This window comes from Zea mays, chromosome 7 (assembly GCF_902167145.1).
Source record: "Zea mays cultivar B73 chromosome 7, Zm-B73-REFERENCE-NAM-5.0, whole genome shotgun sequence".
NCBI classification, from domain to species: domain Eukaryota; kingdom Viridiplantae; phylum Streptophyta; class Magnoliopsida; order Poales; family Poaceae; genus Zea; species Zea mays.
The window spans coordinates 9838347-9859629 of record NC_050102.1 but is presented as its reverse complement, the minus strand read 5'-3'; the positions used below and the strand labels follow the sequence as shown (position 1 = coordinate 9859629).

The window sequence follows — 21283 nt, the reverse complement described above, 5'->3', positions numbered from 1 at the left end:
GTTCAGACTTTGATAGCCTGGGAGCATTGTTTAGAATTTAGAAGCTCTTGAGGTATAGAGGAAATGGAAGATTGTATTACCATAAATCTAGATCAAACGCACAACATGCTCAATCTGGGAATGAATAAATCAAACTTACATCCACAAGAATCAGCCTCCATCCACAACTTTTGTACCTTGGCATCACGCTAGTACTAATCCTCGTCTACCATAGGAAAGATCATGCATGTAATCATGTGCTGCATAATATTCATGTTTTAAAAAAAATACTTAATACCAGTAGAAGGAACCTGGTAATGGATAAAACAAGTATAGATTAGTATCAGTCAAACAAACTCATAAACCATGCATATGCCACAAAATCATAGAGCATGAGAAGTAAACAAACTTGTAAATATGAAGGACATTGTCATCATAGAAGTTGCATACAGGATTTGTCATTAATAGAACTATATTAAAAGTATTATCACCTTTGTGCTGGTCCATCACCGATGTCTGACCAACACTCTAGCCATATATATTTTCATCAGTTAGCCCATTAATAGGTAGAACAGTTGCTAGATATAGTTACCTTAGATGAAACAAATGATGTTTTGCTGAGGTCAAAGCATTCTAGAGGAAGATACCTGAAAAAGAATAAGAAAAAGTGTAATGAGACATGCCTATCGTTCCAAAGGAACAATGGCCATAAATTTTTTTCTCTTATTGAATTCACAGTCATTAAGTTCTTTGTTAAGTCTTACTCCTGCTAGTTTGCTCATCTCTATTGTCTTCCAGCTCTCACCTTCTCATTCACCATGCACCACCATCACTCCCTTCCCCGCTCTCGCACCCCATGCTACCTCCCCGAACCCAAATGCTGCTCTTACCCATCGCCCTAGTCCCCGGAGTCCACAGCCTCATTCCTGTCAGTCCTCCACCGGCCTTGAGACTGGTGTTTTTGTCCCCAGCCACCCATACATGATGTAGAATGCAGAGTGTGTTTGACTGTATCTCATGTATGTGTGACTGTTAGCTGAATTATGCTCGTTTCAATAAGCATCTATGTATGTGTGATTGTTTAAGCCTTCTTTTGTGGTTGTATGTGTGAAAGAAGTGACATCATGTAAGGGTGTGATACATATTCATTTGTGAGCAATTCAATTAACTTTTAATTGTTTGTTGAATTCATTTAGTACAAGCTGGCACTTTAAAGTGTCAGCAAGTTAATTGTTACAGTTACCTGTTAACTATGAACTATTAACTGAATTTGTGACTGTGTAGGTGTGAAAAAGTGAAAACATGTATGTGTGTGATACATATTCATTCAATTAGCCCTGGGTTTCAAAATTTGGATGCCAGATAAGAGTGCTCAACATGGGCTAATTATGGACTGATAAGAGCTAGTGGAGGCTAATTGGTAGTTAGACCCATTAGCTCTTATTAGCCCCTGTTTAGCCCATTGTCTCAAGATGGACTAATTTTTAGCCCAAGATCCAAACATCCCCTAAGTGCTAAACTTATCACTGTTATGCCATATGATAAGAGACATGGCCGATCAATTTACTGCACATAAAAGTGGAAAGAAGCACCAAGAGTATCTGACACAGTAACAGACGGGAAGAAGGAAGCACCAAATTACCTGGTCTTTGTTTCTTGAACATTCTTATCAGACACCGAATACAATAATGTGTAGTTTTTCAAATCAAACACTTTGTAAGTTTTTGTTGTGGATAAGGTGGCAATAGAACAGATTCACAGAAGATTCAATTTCTTTTAGCCATTACCAAAGTCGACTCAGCATACCTGTCTTGAACATAGTAAGTCAAAACTTTCCATTAACACCATCAAACTCTACAAATCCAGGCATTTTCATGGACTCAGACTCAAAAAGAGAGGAACCAACATCCAATTATCTTGTCCTCGGTGAACCTTGAACAATTGGGAAAATTTTAAGGAAGATGACATGATAAAAAAGCAATTGCATTGACAAAGCATACTTTGTTTGAGTTGGTCTATATGGTAGAGCACTGAAATTTTGAGAACCATATACTGATACAATAATGAGCGAATCAGTATTCTTGTTTGTAAAATAAACTTTGGATAACTTCATCTGGACTTCCGTTCAGAAAGCAGATTCTCTGATTTGTCTTTAGAAATATGTAAAGATAATCTGAGGACAACCAGAGCAAACAGAAAGAGATTGTAAGAAGGCAAGAATACCATGCCTCTACTAAAAGTAGCACATACTCCTGGCTATGATAGAGCAAAAGACTATACCACGTGTTGCAACTATCTCAATTATTTTTGACCTTTTCCTCAAGTAAGGGAGTAGCAAAGTGTTCTCCTTTGGATCATGAGTGTCAAACTCTTCCTACAAGTGACAACAAAGATACTTTATAAAAACTTAAGTGCAGTAAACCGATATTACAAAAAACAGAACTTAAGATAAACTCATTGTTGCACAAACAGTGACAAAATGACATATGATGTGAAGGTTGTCAACTCTAATATGGTGATTTCTTGCCACAAAATGATTGTGCTTGTATCAGTAGGGGTGGTCCAAAAGATCACCGAAGAAGTTCTGAAAGAAGAAAAACAGAGATGGAAGGTGGACATTAGAAACTAAGCCAATACCTGCTCACGCGGCAACAGATACATCACGAGCGAACAACACTGAATATGTAGCATAGAAGCCTGAAATCCAATATTGTTGCTGTTTTTTTGTTTCTATCAGCAGTATAGTGTCATGTACAACAATGAGAAAACACACATTATGTACTGGACCAATGCAAAATAACTGAAGGTGCAGACTGCAGAATGCACACCAGAAATAATCAGGGGACCTCATTTCTGGGTGTCCGACAAATAGACGTATAAGATATACCACTCTTGAATCACTCCCTCTTCAAACAATATATCCACTCTAACCCAGTTTTAACACTATTTTTCACATGTTTTGTGGTTTGCCATTCACTATAGAAACCTAGCTGCTAGCCGCATGTCCGTGTGAAGGGGCATGGAAAAAACATGACCTAGACACTCGATCAATATAATATAATATAATTAGATTAAAAAAATAAAATACTTAAACATAGTAAAACACACCATACCAATTGTAATTCTCGAATTGATCTCTAGATCAATTTTTGCTGATTTTAGGTTTCCTTATTACGTGTAACTGTTCATGTGTGGTCTTGAACGTTGAACGTTGTAGCCCTTACATCCGAATTGGTGTCAACCGGTATAAAGATTCAGATATTAAAAGGGAAATGTGCCCTTGGGCCATTTCTATAATGTTTTAGTGATTAAGTGTCCAACACATAGTAAGTGAGTTACTATGTGCCAAACAAGCAAGAAGTGCAAATCACATAACAAGGTATGTTTCTAGACTTAGTAATTGGTTTTTGTACACTAATGTATTTATCTAAGTGTTAGAAACGCAATAGAGAAGAAAAGAAACGAATTGCAAAAGACTTAACTGTGTGCAGCCAAAGTCCAGCTCGGCCTGGCACACCGGACTGTCTGGTGGTGCACCGGACAGTGTCCGGTGCGCCAGGCTGGTCTCTGGTGAAAATGCCGCTCTCGGGATTCGACGACGGTGTACGACTATAATTTACCGGACGGTCCGGTGAGTCATCCGCGGCGAACTTGTCGCCCTCGGAAAAAGCAAAAAGGCGACGTGGCTATAATTCATCGGACTCTCCGGTGGTGCACCAGACTGTCCGGTGAGCCAACGGTCGCCAGCGCCAACGGTCGCCAGCGCCAACGGTCGCCAGCGCCAACGGTCGCCAGCACCAACGGTCGGCCGCGCAATCTTCGCGTGACACGTGGTCGCGCCAACGGTCGACAGGGGGCACCGGACAGTGTCCGGTGCGCCAACAGGCCCGAAGCTGCAATGATCGACTGTTCTCCGTATGGAAAGAAATCGTGCACCGGACATGAACAGTAGCTGTCCGGTGGTGCACCGGACTGTCCGGTGCACCACACGACAGAAGGCAAGGATGGCCTTCCAAGTTTCTCTCCAACGACTCCTAGCTGACTTGGGGCTATAAAAGGGACCCCTAGGCGCATTGAGGAGGAACCCAAGCATTCACTAAGCATCCTAAGACTCCAAGACACCAACTTCAAGCATTCACTAAGCATCCTAAGACTCCAAGACTCCAACTTCACGCATTCGATTCTTTGTGATAGTGATTTGAGCTCCATTTGAGTTGTGAACTCCATGCGTTGTGTTTCGAGCTCAAGTCGTGACTTGTGTGCGTGGTTGTGCTGCGTATTTGAGTCTTGTGTGTGTTGCTCTTCCCAACCTTACTCTTGTGCGTTCTTTGTGATCAATATTGTAAGGCCGAGAGGCTCCAACTTGTGGAGATTCCTCGCAAACGGGAAAAAGACTATAAGGAAGAAAGTCGTGGTATTCAAGTTGATCATTAGATCACTTGAAAGGGGTTGAGTGCAACCCTCGTCCATTGGGACGCCACAACGTGGAAGTAGGCAAGTGTTGGCCGAACCACGGGATAAAATCGTGTGTCTCTTGTGATTGCTCTCTCTGTGATTATTTGTGTTCGCAAGAACTCGCTTCAAGCTACTTAGCCATACTAACTCTATCATAACTAAGTTTTGTGGCTATTAGTGTTTGATTTTTATAGGATCACCTATTCACCCCCCTCTAGGTGCTCTCAATTGGTATCAGAGCCGTACTCTTCATCTAAGGGACTAACCGCCCGAAGAGATGGATCCTAAGGGAAAGGGGATGGTGGTCAACGACAAAGAGAAGGAGTCCCTCTTCAACGAGCCAAGGGACGACAAGCCCACTGACTCAGGCTCAAGTCACAAGAAGAAGGACGTGAAGAAGAAGAGGCGCATCAAGAAGATCATCTACTACGACAGCGATGCATCTTCTTCTTCACCAAGAGAGGACGACGATGATGATTCTTCGTCAAAGAAAAAGATGGTTAATCAAAACTATTCTTTGATTATTCCCGTATTCCGTACAATTCAAATGCCCATTTACTTTCTATTCCTCTTGGAAAACCCCCACACTTTGATGGAGAGGGTTACTCATTTTGGAGTCATAAAATGCGTAGTCATCTATTTTCTCTCCATCCTAGCATTTAGGAAATTGTGGAAAATGGAATGCATTTCGATAGTACGGATAACCCTGTGATGATAAATTAACAAATTCATAAGAATGCACAAGCTACCACTGTTTTGCTAGCATCTTTGTGCAGGGATGAATATAATAAGGTGAGCGGCTTGGACAACGCCAAGCAAATCTGGGACACCCTCAAGATATCTCATGAGGGAAACGACACCACCATGGTCACCAAAATGGAGTTGGTAGAAGGCGAGCTGAGGAGATTTGCGATGATCAGGGAGAGGAGCCAACGCAAACCCACAACAGACTCAAGACCCTGGTCAACAAAATACGAAGCTACGGAAGCACAAGATGGACGGTTTTGGGACAGATCATGATGTCGTCCGACTCATGCTAAGGTCATTTACTGTAATTGACCCCCATCTTGTCAATCTTATTAGTGAAAACCCCAGGTACACCAAGATGACACCCGAGGAGATCCTCGAAAAATTCGTGAGCGGGCGCATGATGGTAAAGGAGGCTTGATACGTGGACGATGCACTCAACGGTCCACTACCCGTCTATGAGCCACAACCTGTTGCTCTCAAAGCAACCAGCAGCAGGGAGGCGCTATCAAGCAAGTTAGCACAAGTAGAAGCTGTCGGGCTAAATGAAGATGAAATGGCGCTTATCATCAAGCGCTTCAAGACCGCACTTAAAGGACTCAAGGAGTACCCCAACAAGAATAAAACAAGGGGAAAGCACTCTTGCTTCAAATGCGGTAAGACTGGTCATTTTATTGCTCAATGTCCCGATAATGAGAATGACCAGGGACAAGAAAGACATGGGAAGGAGAACAAGAAGAGCTATAGGAAGGCGAAAGGCGAGGCTCATCTTGGAAAAGAATGACATTCCGACTGCTGAGAGCACCTAGAGGGGGGGGGTGAATAGGTGATCCTGTAAAACTTAAAACTTAAGCCACAAAACTTGGTTAAGTGTTAGCACAATAATCACCAAGTGGCTAGAGAGAAGTCTCAGCGAAACACAATAACCACAAGAGGACAATCACAGAGATGACACAGTGGTTTATCCCGTGGTTCGGCCAAGACCAACGCTTGCCTACTCCACGTTGTGGCGTCCCAACGGACGAGGGTTGCAATCAACCCCTCTCAAGCGGTCCAAAGACCCACTTGACTACCATGGTGTTTTGCTTTGCTTTTCTTAATCCCGTTTGCAAGGAATTTCCACAACTTGGAGTCTCTTGCCCTTACACTTGAAGTTCACAAAGAAGCACGGAGCAAGGGAGGGATTAGCAACTCACACAAGACCCAAAGATCACAGCAAATACGCACACACAAGACCCAGACTTGAGCTCAAGAGACTAGCACACTAGAACGGAGCTCAAATCACTAGAATGTCGAACAAGTGTGCAGGATTGGAGTGTGAGTGATCAAGAGTGCTCTAGGAATGCTTGGTGTACTCCTTCATGCGCCTAGGGGTCCCTTTTATAGCCCCAAGGCAGCTAGGAGCCGTTGAGAGCAATCTGGGAAGGCAATTCTTGCCTTCTGTCGCGTGGCGCACCGGACAGTCCGGTGCACACCGGACACTGTCCGGTGCCCGATTTCTTTCCTTAAATGGCGCAGCCGACCGTTGCCAGCCAGAGAGCCGTTGGCGCACCGGACATGTCCGGTGCACACCGGACAGTCCGGTGCCCCCTTCTAGCCGTTGGCTCGGCCACGTGTCCCGCGCAGATCGCGCGGCCGACCGTTGGCTCACCGGATAGTCCGGTGCACACCGGACAGTCCGGTGAATTATAGCCGTACGTCGCCGGTGAATTCCCGAGAGCGGCCAGTTTGCTCGAGCCAGCCTGGCGCACCGGACACTGTCCGGTGCTCCCAGACTGAGCAGACTTGGGCTGAACAAGGCCATCTCATTTCCAATTCGATTTTTCCTGTTTCCAGCACTTAGACACAATACATTAGTCTCTAAAACAATGTACCAAGTCTGAGAAACATACCTTTATCCTTGATTTGTACTTTGTCCACCATTTTACACTTAGGCACTTGTGTTGGACACTAAATCACCAAAATACTTAGAAATGGTCCAAGGGCACATTTCCCTTTCAATCTCCCCCTTTTTGGTGATTTATGCCAACACAATATAAAGCGAGTAGAACAAATACAGAATCAATTCAAATAAGAACTCAAATTGTTTTGATTCAAATTTGACATATATGGATCACTCTTTGCCACCACTTGGTTTGTTTTTGCAAATCAACTCAAATTTCTATCTCTAAGTCAAATACACATGTTAAGACATAAAGAGAGTCATTCCAAGAGAAATTGATTCAAGATTTCAAAAACTCCCCTTTTTCCATAATCAACATTTCTCCTCACCAGAAGCTCAACATTTCTCCCCACAAGAAGCCAACTTTTGACAAGAGAGACAATAAAAGAGTTTTGACAAACGAAAAGCTCTATTCTACTATTTTCAAAATCTCTCAAGTGGTAGCTGATCCATTTATCTCTTTGGCCTTTATCTTCTCCCCCTTTGGCATCAAACACCAAAACGGGATTAATTTTGGCCCTAGAACCCCATTGCCTCACCAAAATCTTCAATAAGAATACAAAGGCAATAAGAGTACATGAGATGAACTTGGAATAAGTTACCCTCTCATCAGAGTGCAGTGGAAGTCTTTCATGGTCCAAGTCCACCTTTTTCCTTTCAACCCTTCTTCGAGACTAAATCATCAAACTCAAGCACATGGTTAGTCTCAAAGGGTCAAGTTGTAACACATCTCCCCCTAAAAATGTGCATCACTTTGCAACAGACTTGTGAGGTCCAGGGAGTGTTTGTACAACTTGAGCACCATTATTAAGCAACAAAATGCATAAGGAACATGATCAAGGGCATAAACACATGTATGCTATAAATCAATCCAGGTTCCGCGAATCTAAGACATTTAGCTCACTACGCAACCTGCAAAAGGTCTTCTCATCTAGAGGCTTGGTAAAGATATCGGCTAGCTGGTTCTCGGTGCTAACATGAAACACTTCGATATCTCCCTTTTGCTGGTGGTCTCTCAAAAAGTGATGCCGGATGTCTATGTGTTTTGTGCGGCTGTGTTCAACAGGATTTTCCGCCATGCGGATAGCACTCTCATTATCACATAGGAGTGGGACTTTGCTCAGATTGTAGCCAAAGTCCCTGAGGGTTTGCCTCATCCAAAGTAGTTGTGCGCAACACTTTCCTGCGGCAACATACTCGGCCTCAGCGGTGGATAGGGCAACAGAGGTTTGTTTCTTAGAATTCCATGACACCAGGGACCTTCCTAAGAATTGGAACGTCCCCGATGTACTCTTCCTATCGACCTTACATCCAGCATAGTCGGAATCTGAATATCCAATCAAGTCAAAGGTAGACCCCTTTGGATACCAGAGCCCGAAGCAAGGCATAGCAACTAAATATCTAAGGATTCGCTTCACTGCCACTAAGTGACACTCCTTAGGATCGGATTGAAATCTAGCACACATGCATACGCTAAGCATAATATCCGGTCTACTAGCACATAAATAAAGTAAAGACCCTATCATTGACCGGTATGCCTTTTGATCAACGGACTTACCTCCTTTGTTGAGATCAGTGTGTCCGTCGGTCCCCATCGGAGTCTTTGCGGGCTTGGCATCCTTCATCCCAAACCGCTTCAGCAAGTCTTGCATGTACTTCGTTTGAGAGATGAAGGTGCCGTCCTTGAGTTGCTTCACTTGGAACCCAAGGAAGTAGTTCAACTCGCCCATCATCGACATCTCGAATTTCTGCGTCATCACCCTGCTAAACTCTTCACAAGACTTTTTATTAGTAGAACCAAATATTATGTCATCGACATAAATTTGGCACACAAAAAGATCACCGTCACAAGTCTTAGTGAAAAGAGTTGGATCGGCTTTCCCAACCTTGAAAGCATTAGCAATTAGAAAGTCTCTAAGGCATTCATACCATGTTCTTGGGGCTTGCTTAAGTCCATAGAGCGCCTTAGAGAGCTTACACACGTGGTCGGGGTACCGTTCATCCTCGAAGCCAGGGGGCTGCTCCACGTACACCTCCTCCTTGATTGGCCCGTTGAGGAAAGCGCTCTTCACATCCATTTGGAACAACCTGCGACTTGGGCATAACCTTTTGCCACAAGTCGAGCCTTGTTCCTCGTCACCACTCTGTGCTCGTCCTGTTTGTTGCGGAATACCCACTTGGTTCCCACAACGTTTTGCTTAGGACGAGGCACCAGCGTCCAAACTTCATTTCTCTTGAAGTTGTTGAGCTCCTCTTGCATGGCCAACACCCAGTCCGGATCTAGCAAGGCCTCCTCTACCCTGAAAGGCTCAATAAAAGAGACAAAGGAGTAATGCTCACAAAAATTAACTAGTCGAGATCGAGTAGTTACTCCCTTGCTAATATCACCCAGAATTTGGTCGACGGGATGATCCCTTTGAATCATCGCTCGAACTTGGGTTGGAGGTGCCAGAAGCGCTTCTTCCTCCATCACATGATCATCTTGTGCTCCCCCTTGATCACACGCCTCCTGTTGATGAACCTGTTCATCGTCTTGAGTTGGGGGATGCACCATAGTTGAGGAAGAAGGTTGATCTTGCTCCTTTTGTTCCTGTGGTCGTACATCACCAATCGCCATGGTTCGTATAGCGGTCGTCGGAACATCTTCTTCGTCTACATCATCAAGATCAACAACTTGCTCTCTTGGAGAGCCATTAGTCTCATCAAATACAACGTCGCTAGAGACTTCAACCAAACCTGAGGATTTGTTGAAGACTCTATACGCCTTTGTATTTGAGTCATAACCTAACAAAAACCCTTCTACAGCTTTGGGAGCAAATTTGGAATTCCTACCCTTCTTCACTAGAATGTAGCATTTGCTTCCAAATACACGAAAGTAAGATACATTGGGTTTGTTACCGGTTAGAAGCTCATACGATGTCTTCTTGAGGAGGCGGTGAAGGTAGACCCTGTTGATGGCGTGGCAAGCCATGTTCACATCTTCCGACCAAAAACGCTCGGGGTCTTGAATTCTCCAAGCATCGTCCTCGCCATATCGATTAGCGTCCTGTTCTTCCTCTCTACCACACCATTTTGTTGTGGTGTGTAGGGAGCGGAGAACTCGTGCTTGATCCCTTCCTCCTCAAGGAACTCCTCCACTTGAAGGTTCTTGAATTCGGACCCGTTGTCGCTCCTTATCTTTTTCACCTTGAGCTCAAACTCATTTTGAGCTCTCTTTAGGAAGCGCTTGAGGGTCCCTTGGGTTTCAGACTTATCCTGCAAAAAGAATACCCAAGTGAAGCGGGAAAAGTCATCCACAATAACTAAACCATACTTACTTCCTCCCATGCTTAGATAGGCGACGGGTCCGAAGAGGTCCATATGTAGCAGCTCCAGGGGTCTTGATGTGGTCATCACATTCTTGCTGTGATGTGCTCCTCCAACTTGTTTACCTGCCTGACAAGCTGCACAAGGTCTATCTTTTTCGAAAGTAACATTGGTTAGACCTATCACGTGTTCTCCGTTTAGAAGCTTGTGAAGGTTCTTCATCCCCACATGTGCTAAGCGGCGATGCCACAGCCAGCCCATGCTAGTCTTAGCAATTAAGCATGCATCTAGACCGGCCTCCTCTTTTGCAAAATCAACTAAATAAAGTTTGTCGTCTAATACACCCTTAAAAGCTAGTGAACCATCACTTCTTCTAAAGACAGACACATCTACATTTGTAAATAGACAATTATATCCCATATTGCATAATTGACTAACAGATAGCAAGTTATATCCAAGAGACTCAACTAAAAATACATTACAGATAGAGTGTTCATTTGAAATAGCAATTTTACCTAATCCTTTTACCTTGCCTTGATTCCCATCACCGAATATTATTGAATCTTGGGAATCCTTGTTTTTGACGTAGGAGGTGAACATCTTCTTCTCCCCTGTCATATGGTTTGTGCATCCGCTGTCGATAATCCAGCTTGAACCCCCGGATGCATAAACCTGCAAGGCAAATTTAGGCTTGGGACTTAGGTACCCAACTCTTGTTGGGTCCTACAAGGTTAGTCACAATTGTCTTAGGGACCCAAATGCAAGTTTTATCACCCTTGCATTTTGCCCCTAATTTCCTAGCAACTATCTTCCTATCCTTTCTACAAATAGCAAAGGAAGCATTTAAAGCATGATAAATTGTAGAAGGACCATCCATAACTTTCCTAGCAACATGAACAATATTCTTTCTAGGCACATGATGAACATAACTCCTAGACATATCTCTATCATGCAAATACGAAGAACTAGAAGCAGACATAGCATAAGAATCATAGGCATGTGCATCAAAAGCATTACAACTCCTATGAGACTGTCTTCTATCATTGTACATAAAAGCATGGTTCTTTTTAGTACTACTTGCCATAGGAGCCTTCCCTTTCTCCTTGGCGGAGATGGGAGCCTTATGGTTTGTTAAGTTCTTGGCTTCCCTCTTGAAGCCAAGTTCATCCTTAATAGAGGGGTGTCTACCAACCGTGTAGGCATCCCTAGCAAATTTTAGCTTATCAAAATTACTCTTGCTAGTCTTAAGTTGGGCATTAAGACTAGCCACCTCATCACTTAATTTAGAAATTGAGGCAAGGTGTTTGCTAGAAGCATTAATATCAAGGTCTTTACACCTATTGCAAGTTTCAACAATTTCTACAGAAGATGTTGATTTACTCGCTATTTCTAACTTAGCATTCAAATCATCATTAATGCTTCTTAAGCTAGAAATTGTCTCATGGCAAGAAGATAATTCACAAGAAAGCATTTCATTTCTTTTAACTTCTAGAGCATGAGATTTTTGTGCTTCTACAAATTTGTCATGTTCTTCATACAACAAATCCTCTTGTTTTTCTAAAAGCCTATTCTTATCATTCAAGGCATCAATCAATTCGTTAATTTTATCTACCTTGGTTCTATCTAGGCCCTTAAATAAACATGAATAATCTATTTCATCCTCATCACTAGATTCGTCCTCACTTGAAGAAGCATAAGTAGAGTTTCGAGTACATACCTTCTTCTCCCTTGCCATAAGGCATGTGTGACGCTCGTTGGGGAAGAGGGATGACTTGTTGAAGGCGGTGGCGGCGAGTCCTTCATTGTCGGAGTCGGAAGAGGAGCAATCCGAATCCCACTCCTTGCCTAGATGCGCCTCGCCCTTTGCCTTCTTATAGTTCTTCTTCTCCCTCTTGTTCCCTTGATCCTGATCACTATCATTGTCGGGACAGTTAGCAATAAAATGACCAAGCTTACCACATTTGAAGCATGAACACTTTCCCTTTGTCTTGGTCTTGCTTTGCTGCCCCTTGCGACCTTTTAGCGCCATCTTGAATCTCTTGATGATGAGAGCCATCTCTTCATCATTAAGTCCGGCCGCCTCAATTTGTGCCACCTTGCTAGGTAGCGTCTCCTTGCTTCTTGTTGCCTTGAGAGCAAGAGGTTGAGGCTCATTGATTGGACCATTCAATGCGTCGTCCACATATCTTGCTTCCTTGATCATCATTCGCCCGCTCACGAACTTTCCAAGTATCTCCTCGGGCGTCATCTTGGTGTACCTAGGATTCTCACGAATATTGTTTACAAGATGAGGATCAAGGACAGTAAAAGACCTTAGCATTAGTCAGACGACGTCGTGGTCCGTCCATCGCGTGCTTCCATAGCTTCTTATCTTGTTGACAAGGGTCTTGAGCCGGTTGTACGTTTGAGTTGGCTCTTCTCCCCTTATCATAGCGAATCTCCCGAGTTCGCCCTCCACCAACTCCATCTTGGTGAGCATTGTGACGTCATTCCCCTCATGAGAGATCTTGAGGGTGTCCCAGATTTGCTTGGCGTTATCCAAGCCGCTCACTTTGTGGTATTCATCCCTGCACAATGAAGCTAGAAGAACAGTAGTAGCTTGTGCATTTTTATGAATTTGCTCATTGATGAACATGGGACAATCCGTACTATCAAAGTGCATTCCACTCTCCACTATCTCCTATATGCTAGGATGGAGAGAGAACAAGTGACTACGCATTTTGTGACTCCAAAATCCGTAGTCCTCTCCATCAAAATGAGGAGGTTTACCAAGTGGAATAGATAATAAATGAGCATTTGTACTTTGAGGAATACGAGAGTAATCAAAAGAAAAGTTCGAATTGACCGTTTTCTTTTTCTCGTAGTCGTCGTCGTCCTTTTGGGAAGAGGAAGACTCGTCGCTGTCGTAGTAGACGATCTCCTTGATGCGCCTTGTCTTCTTCTTCTTCCCGTCTTTGCGCTTGTGGCTTGAGCCCGAGTCGGTAGGCTTGTCATCCTTCGGCTCGTTGAAGATAGACTCCTTCTCGTTGTTGTTGACCACCATCCCCTTTCCCTTAGGATCCATCTCTTCGGGCGATTAGTCCCTTCTTGAAGAGAACGGCTCTGATACCAATTGAGAGCACCTAGAGGGGGGGTGAATAGGTGATCCTGTAAAACTTAAAACTTAAGCCACAAAACTTGGTTAAGTGTTAGCACAATAATCACCAAGTGGCTAGAGAGAAGTCTCAGCGAAACACAATAACCACAAGAGGACAATCACAGAGATGACACAGTGGTTTATCCCGTGGTTCGGCCAAGACCAACGCTTGCCTACTCTACGTTGTGGCGTCCCAACGGACGAGGGTTGCAATCAACCCCTCTCAAGCGGTCCAAAGACCCACTTGAATACCACGGTGTTTTGATTTGCTTTTCTTAATCCCGTTTGCAAGGAATTTCCACAACTTGGAGTCTCTTGCCCTTACACTTGAAGTTCACAAAGAAGCACGGAGTAAGGGAGGGATTAGCAACTCACACAAGACCCAAAGATCACAGCAAATACGCACACACAAGACCCAGACTTGAGCTCAAGAGACTAGCACACTAGAACGGAGCTCAAATCACTAGAATGTCGAACAAGTGTGCAGGATTGGAGTGTGAGTGATCAAGAGTGCTCTAGGAATGCTTGGTGTACTCTTTCATGCGCCTAGGGGTCCCTTTTATAGCCCCAAGGCAGCTAGGAGCCGTTGAGAGCAATCTGGGAAGGCAATTCTTGCCTTCTGTCGCGTGGCGCACCGGACAGTCCGGTGCACACCGGACACTGTCCGGTGCCCGATTTCTTTCCTTAAATGGCGCAGCCGACCGTTGCCAGCCAGAGAGCCGTTGGCGCACCGGACATGTCCGGTGCACACCGGACAGTCCAGTGCCCCCTTCTAGCCGTTGGCTCGGCCACGTGTCCCGCGCAGATCGCGCGGCCGACCGTTGGCTCACCGGACAGTCCGGTGCACACAGGACATATCCGGTGAATTATAGCCGTACGTCGCCGGTGAATTCCCGAGAGCGGCCAGTTTGCTCGAGCCAGCCTGGCGCACCAGACACTGTCCGGTGCACCACCGGACAGTCCGGTGCTCCCAGACTGAGCAGACTTGGGCTAAACAAGGCCATCTCATTTCCAATTCGATTTTTCCTGTTTCCAGCACTTAGACACAATACATTAGTCTCTAAAACAATGTACCAAGTCTGAGAAACATACCTTTATCCTTGATTTGTACTTTGTCCACCATTTTACACTTAGGCACTTGTGTTGGACACTAAATCACCAAAATACTTAGAAATGGTCCAAGGGCACATTTCCCTTTCAACTGCTCCTCATCCGACTCTGACAATGAGGGACTGACGGCCTCAACTTTTGACAAGTCGTCGCTCTTCCCCAACAAACGCCACACCTGCCTCATGGCCAAAGAGAAGAAGGTAAGCATGCAAGATTCTCCTAAGTACTCTACTTCTAGTGATGAGGATTCCTCCGATGATGAAGTAGATTACTCTAGTCTATTTAAAGGTTTAGATAGAGCCAAAGTAGAGAAAATTAATGAATTAATTGATGCTCTAAATGAAAAGGATAGACTTTTAGAAAGCAAGAGGATATTTTGTATGAAGAACATGATAAATTTGTTAGTGTTCAAAAATATCTTGCTCTAGAAATTAAAAGAAATGAAATGCTATCCTCTGAGTTGTCCGCATGCCATGAATCTGTCTCTAGTTTAAAGAATTTAAATGATGAATTAAATGCTAAGCTAGAGGAGGCAAATGCAACTAGATCTTGTGTAGAACATGTAGTTATTTGCAATAGATGCAAGGACTTTGATGTAAATGCTTGTGATGAACATCTTATTGCTATTACTAAATTGAATGATGAAGTGGCAAGTCTTAATGCTCAACTTGAGACTTGCAAAAATGATTTTGATAAATTAAAGTTTGCTAGGGATGCCTACACTGTTGGTAGACACCCCTCAATTAAGGATGGACTTGGTTTTCGAAGGGAAACCAAGAACTTAACAAGCCAAAAGGCTCCCATTCTCACCAAGGAGAAAGGGAAGGCCCCTATGGCTAGTAGTACTCAAAGGAATCATGCTTTAATTTATGATAGGAAAATTGCTAATCGTGCTTATAGGAGTTATGATCATGATGCTTTTGATTCACATGCTATGTTTGCCTCTAGTTCTACTTTTGTTCATGGTAGAAGTAGGCCTAGGAGAAATCACGTTGTGCATCATGTGCCTAGAAAAATGTGTAATATACCTACTACTGTTTTCCATGCTTGCAACACTTCTTTTGTACTTTCATGTAAGAATGAAAAAGTGGTTGCTAGGAAGTTGGGAGCCAAATGCAAGGGAGACAAGACTTGTATTTGGGTTTCAAAAACTATTGTGACTAACCTTGTAGGACCCAACAAGAGTTGGGTACCTAAGACCCAAGCTTAAATTGCCTTGCAGATTTATGCATCCGGGGGATCTAGCTGGATAATCGACAGCGGATGCACAAACCACATGACGGGGGAGAAGAAGATGTTCACCTCCTACGTCAAGAACAAGGATTCCCAGGATACGATTATTTTTGGAGATGGGAACCAAGGCAAGGTCAAAGGTTTGGGAAAGATATCCATCACAAGCGAGCACTCTATTTCAAATGTAGTTTTAGTAGAGTCATTAGGGTACAACCTCCTGTCCGTAAGTCAACTGTGCCACATGGCGAGAACGATGCTTGGAGAATTCAAGACGCCCGAGCGGTTTTGGTCAGAAGATGTGAACACAGCTTGCCATGCCATAAACCGGCTCTACCTAAATCGCCTTCTCAAGAAGACCTCGTACGAACTTCTTACCGGTAACAAACCCAACGTCTCTTACTTTCGTGTATTTGGGAGCAAATGTTACATTCTAGTGAAGAAAGGTAGACATTCTAAATTTGCTCCTAAGGCAGTAGAAGGATTTTTACTAGGGTATGACTCAAATACAAAGGCGTATAGAGTCTTCAACAAATCATCGGGTTTGGTTGAAGTCTCTAGCGACGTTGTATTTGATGAGACTAATGGATCTTCAAGAGAGAAAGTTGATCTTGATGACATAGATGAAGATGATGTTCCGACAGTCGCAATATGCACGATGGCGATAGGTGATGTGCGACCACATGAACAACAAGAGTAAGATCAGCCATCTACCTCCACAATGGTGCATCCTACAACTCAAGACGGTGAACAGGTACCTCAAGAAGAGGGACAGGATCAAGGGGGAGCACAGGAAGAACAAGTGATGGAGGAAGAAGCACCATGGGCCCCTCTGATAGTCGCCTAGAGGGGGGTGAATAGGGCGAATCTGAAATTTATAAACTTAAGCACAACTACAAGCCGGGTTAGCGTTAGAAATATGAACGAGTCCGAGAGAGAGGGTGAAAAACAAATCGCAAGCAAATAAAGAGTGAGACACAAGGATTTGTTTTACCGAGGTTCGGTTCTTGCAAACCTACTCCCCGTTGAGGTGGTCACAAAGACCGGGTCTCTTTCAACCCTTTCCCTCTCTCAAACGGTCACTTAGACCGAGTGAGCTTCTCTTCTCAATCAAACGGGACACAAAGTCCCCGCAAGGACCACCACACAATTGGTGTCTCTTGCCTCGGTTACGATTGAATTGATCACAAGAAAGAATGAGAAAAAGAAGCAATCCAAGTGCAAGAGCTCAAATGAACACAAGTCACTCTCTCACAAGTCACTATTTGATTTGGAATGAACTAAGGACTTGGGAGAGGATTTGATCTCTTTGGTGTGTCTTGTATTGAATGCTATAGCTCTTGTAAGGTGTGGGAAGTCAGAAAACTTGGATGCAATGAATGGTGGGTGGTTGGGGGTATTTATAGCCCCAACCACCAAACTAGCCGTTTGGTGAAGGCTGTTGTCGCATGGCGCACCGGACAGTCCGGTGCACCTGCCACGTCACCAAACCGTTGGATTCCGACCGTTGGAGCTGCTGTCTTCTGAGCCACTGGACAGTCCGGTGGTGCACCGGACAGGCACTGTTCAGTGTCCGGTGCGCCATCTGGTTCTGCTCTGACTCTGGTGCGCACTGTAGCGCATTTAATGCCTTCTGCAGACGACCGTTGGTGTGAAGTAGCCGTTGCTCCGCTGGCACATCGGACAGTCCGGTGCGCCACCGGACACTGTCCGGTGCTACACCGGACAGTCCGGTGAATTATAGCGGAGCGGCCTCCAGAATTCCCGAAGGTGAGCAGTTCGGAGTTGAAGTCCCTGGTGCACTGGACACTGTCCGGTGGTGCACCGGATAGTCCGGTGTGCCAAACCAGGGCACACTTCGGCTGACATTTGCTCTCTATATTTGAATCCTTTCTCGGTCTTTTTATTGGTTTGTTGTGAACCTTTGGCACCTATAGAACTCATAATCTAGAGCAAACTAGTTAGTCCAATTATTTGTGTTGGGCATTTCAACCACCAAAATCAATTTGGGAAAAAGGTGTAAGCCTATTTTCCTTTCAATCTCCCCCTTTTTGGTGATTGATGCCAACACAAACCAAAGCAAATATAGAAGTGCATAATTGAACTAGTTTGCATAATGTAAGTGCAAAGGTTACTTAGAATTGAACCAATAAATATTCTTATAAGATATGCATGGATTGTTTCTTTATTTTTTTAACATTTTGGACCACGCTTGCACCATATGTTTTGTTTTTGCAAATTCTTTTTGTAAATTCTTTTCAAAGTCCTTTTGCAAATAGTCAAAGGTAAATGAATAAGATTTTGAGAAGCATTTTCAAGATTTGAAATTTTTTTCTCCCCTATTTCAAATGCTTTTCCTTTGACTAAACAAAACTCCCCCTCAATGAAATCCTCCTCTTAGTGTTCAAGAGGGTTTTAGATATTAGTTTTGAAAGGGGTTGTACCAATTTGAAATTTTAATAAGATACCAATTGAAAAATCATCAATTGAAAAATCTTTTCTTAACTCAAATTTTTGAAAATTGGTGATGGTGCGGTCCTTTTGCTTTGGGCTAATACTTTCTCCCCCTTTGGCATGAATCGCCAAAAGCGGATACTTGAGTTTGAGTGAAATTTAAGCCCTTTTTACTTTCTCTCTCTACGGTAAATAACATATGAATGAAGATTATACCAAAGTTGGAGAGTGGCGCGGAGCAACGACGAAGGGTGAGTAATTTGATGGAGTGGAGTGGAAGCCTTTGTCTTCGCCGAAGACTCCAATTTCCTTTCAATCTATGACTTGGTTTGAAATACACTTGAAAACACATTAGTCATAGCATATAAAAGAGACATGATCAAAGGTATATTAATGAGCTATGTGTGCAAAAACATCAAAAGAAATTCCGAGAATCAAGAATATTTAGCTCATGCCTAAGTTTGTTAAATGTTTGTTCATCTAGTGGCTTGGTAAAGATATCGGCTAATTGTTCTTTGGTGTTAATATATGCAATCTCGATATCCCCCTTTTGTTGGTGATACCTTAGAAATGATACCGAATGGCTATGTGTTTAGTGCGGTTATGCTCAACGGGATTATCCGCCATGCGGATTGCACTCTCATTATCACATAGAAGAGGAACTTTGGTTAATTTGTAACCATAGTCTCTAAGGGTTTGCCTCATCCAAAGCAATTGCGCGCAACAATGGCCTGCGGCAATATACTCGGCTTCGGCAGTAGAAAGAGCTACAGAATTTTGCTTCTTTGAAGCCCAAGACACCAGAGACCTTCCCAAGAACTGGCAAGTCCCTGATGTGCTCTTTCTATTAATTTTATATCCCACCCAATCGGCATCCGAATAACCAATTAAATCAAATGTGGATCCTCGAGGGTACCAAAGGCCAAACTTAGGAGTATAAACTAAATATCTCAAGATTCGTTTTACGGCCCTAAGGTGAGCTTCCTTAGGATCGGCTTGGAATCTTGCACACATGCATACAGAAAGCATAATATCCGGTCGAGATGCACATAAGTAGAGTAAAGAACCTATCATCGACCGGTATACCTTTTGATCTACGGATTTACCTCCCGTGTCGAGGTCGAGATGCCCATTGGTTCCCATGGGTGTCTTGATAGGCTTGACATCCTTCATCCCAAACTTGTTGAGAATGTCTTGAATATACTTTGTTTGACTAATGAAGGTGCCCTCTTGGAGTTGCTTCACTTGAAATCCCAAGAAATACTTCAACTCCCCCATCATAGACATCTCGAATTTTTGTGTCATGATCCTACTAAACTCTTCACATGTAGATTTGTTAGTAGACCCAAATATGATATCATCAACATAAATTTGGCATACAAACAAATCATTTTCAAGTGTTTTGGTAAAGAGTGTAGGATCGACCTTTCCGACTTTGAAGCCATTAGTGATAAGGAAATCTCTTAGGCATTCATACCATGCTCTTGGGGCTTGCTTAAGCCCATAAAGCGCCTTAGAGAGTTTGTATACATAGTTAGGGTACTCACTATCTTCAAAGCCGGGAGGTTGCTCAACATAGACCTCCTCCTTGATTGGTCCATTGAGGAAGACACTTTTCACGTCCATTTGGTAAAGCTTAAAGCCATGGTAAGTACCATAGGCAAGTAAAATGCGAATTGATTCTAGCCTAGCTACGGGTGCATAGGTTTCACCGAAATCCAAACCTTCGACTTGTGAGTATCCCTTGGCCACAAGTCGGGCTTTGTTCCTTGTCACCACACCATGCTCATCTTGCTTGTTGCGGAAGACCCACTTGGTTCCTACAACATTTTGGTTAGGACGTGGAACTAAATGCCATACCTCATTCCTTGTGAAATTGTTGAGCTCCTCTTGCATCGCCACCACCCAATCCGAATCTTGAAGTGCTTCCTCTACCTTGTGTGGCTCAATAGAGGAAACAAAAGAGTAATGTTCACAAAAATGAGCAACACGAGATCTAGTAGTTACCCCCTTTTAAATATCACCGAGGATGGTGTTCACGGGGTGATCTCGTTGGATTGCTTGGTGGACTCATGGGTGTGGCGGCCTTGGAACTTGTTCATCTTCCTCATCTTGATTATGTGCATCTCCCCTTGATCATTGCTCTCCTCTTGAGGTGGCTCATCTTCTTGAACTTCTCCTTCATCTTCTTGAGCCTTGTCGGCGTTTCGAACCCGGGGGGTCCCTGGACCGACGAGTAAATTGTCGCCGCGTGCCCCAGCCCAGATGGGTCGGCGCGAGACGGAGCGCGAAGGGGGGATGAGAAGCCGGAGGGAGACAGGCGTGAGAGGTGAAACCCGCGGCCTTCGTGTTTGTCCCGCGCCCAGGTCGGGTGCGCTTGCAGTAGGGGGTTACAAGCGTCCACGCAGGAGGGAGCGAGCGGCCCTGCGCGAGCGCCGTCCCGTCCTTCTCCGCGCGGCCAACCCTCTGTAAGAGGGCCCTGGACCTTCCTTTTATAGGCGTAAGGAAAGGATCCAGGTGTACAATGGGGGGTGTAGCAGTGTGCTAACGTGTCTAGCGGAGGAGAGCTAGTGCCCTAAGTACATGCCATCGTGGCAGCCGGAGAGGTTTTGGCACCCGGTTCGTGTGGTGTCGTGGCCGTCGGAGGAGCGCTGTAGCCTGGCGGAAGGACAGCTGTCGGGGCTGTCGAGTCCTTGTTGACGTCTTCTTGCTTCCGTAAGGGGGCTGAGAGACGCCGTCGTCATAGAGCGTGCGGGGCGCCATCATTACTTGTTTAGCGGAGCGAGCCAGATGGGACGCCGGTCTTGTTCCCCGTAGCCTGAGTTAGCTTGGGGTAGGGTAATGATGGCGCCTCCTGTGACGTGGTCGGTCCGAGCCCTGCGTTGGGCGAGGTGGAGGCTCCTCCGGGGTCGAGGTCGAGTCTG

At 44.4% G+C, this 21283-nt stretch overlaps 1 pseudogene; it reads right to left on the bottom strand.

The window, feature by feature from the left end:
* Positions 1 to 270: 270 nt before the first annotated feature.
* Positions 271 to 21283, bottom strand: part of LOC109941018 (uncharacterized) — a 42534-nt pseudogene continuing 21521 nt past the window's right edge.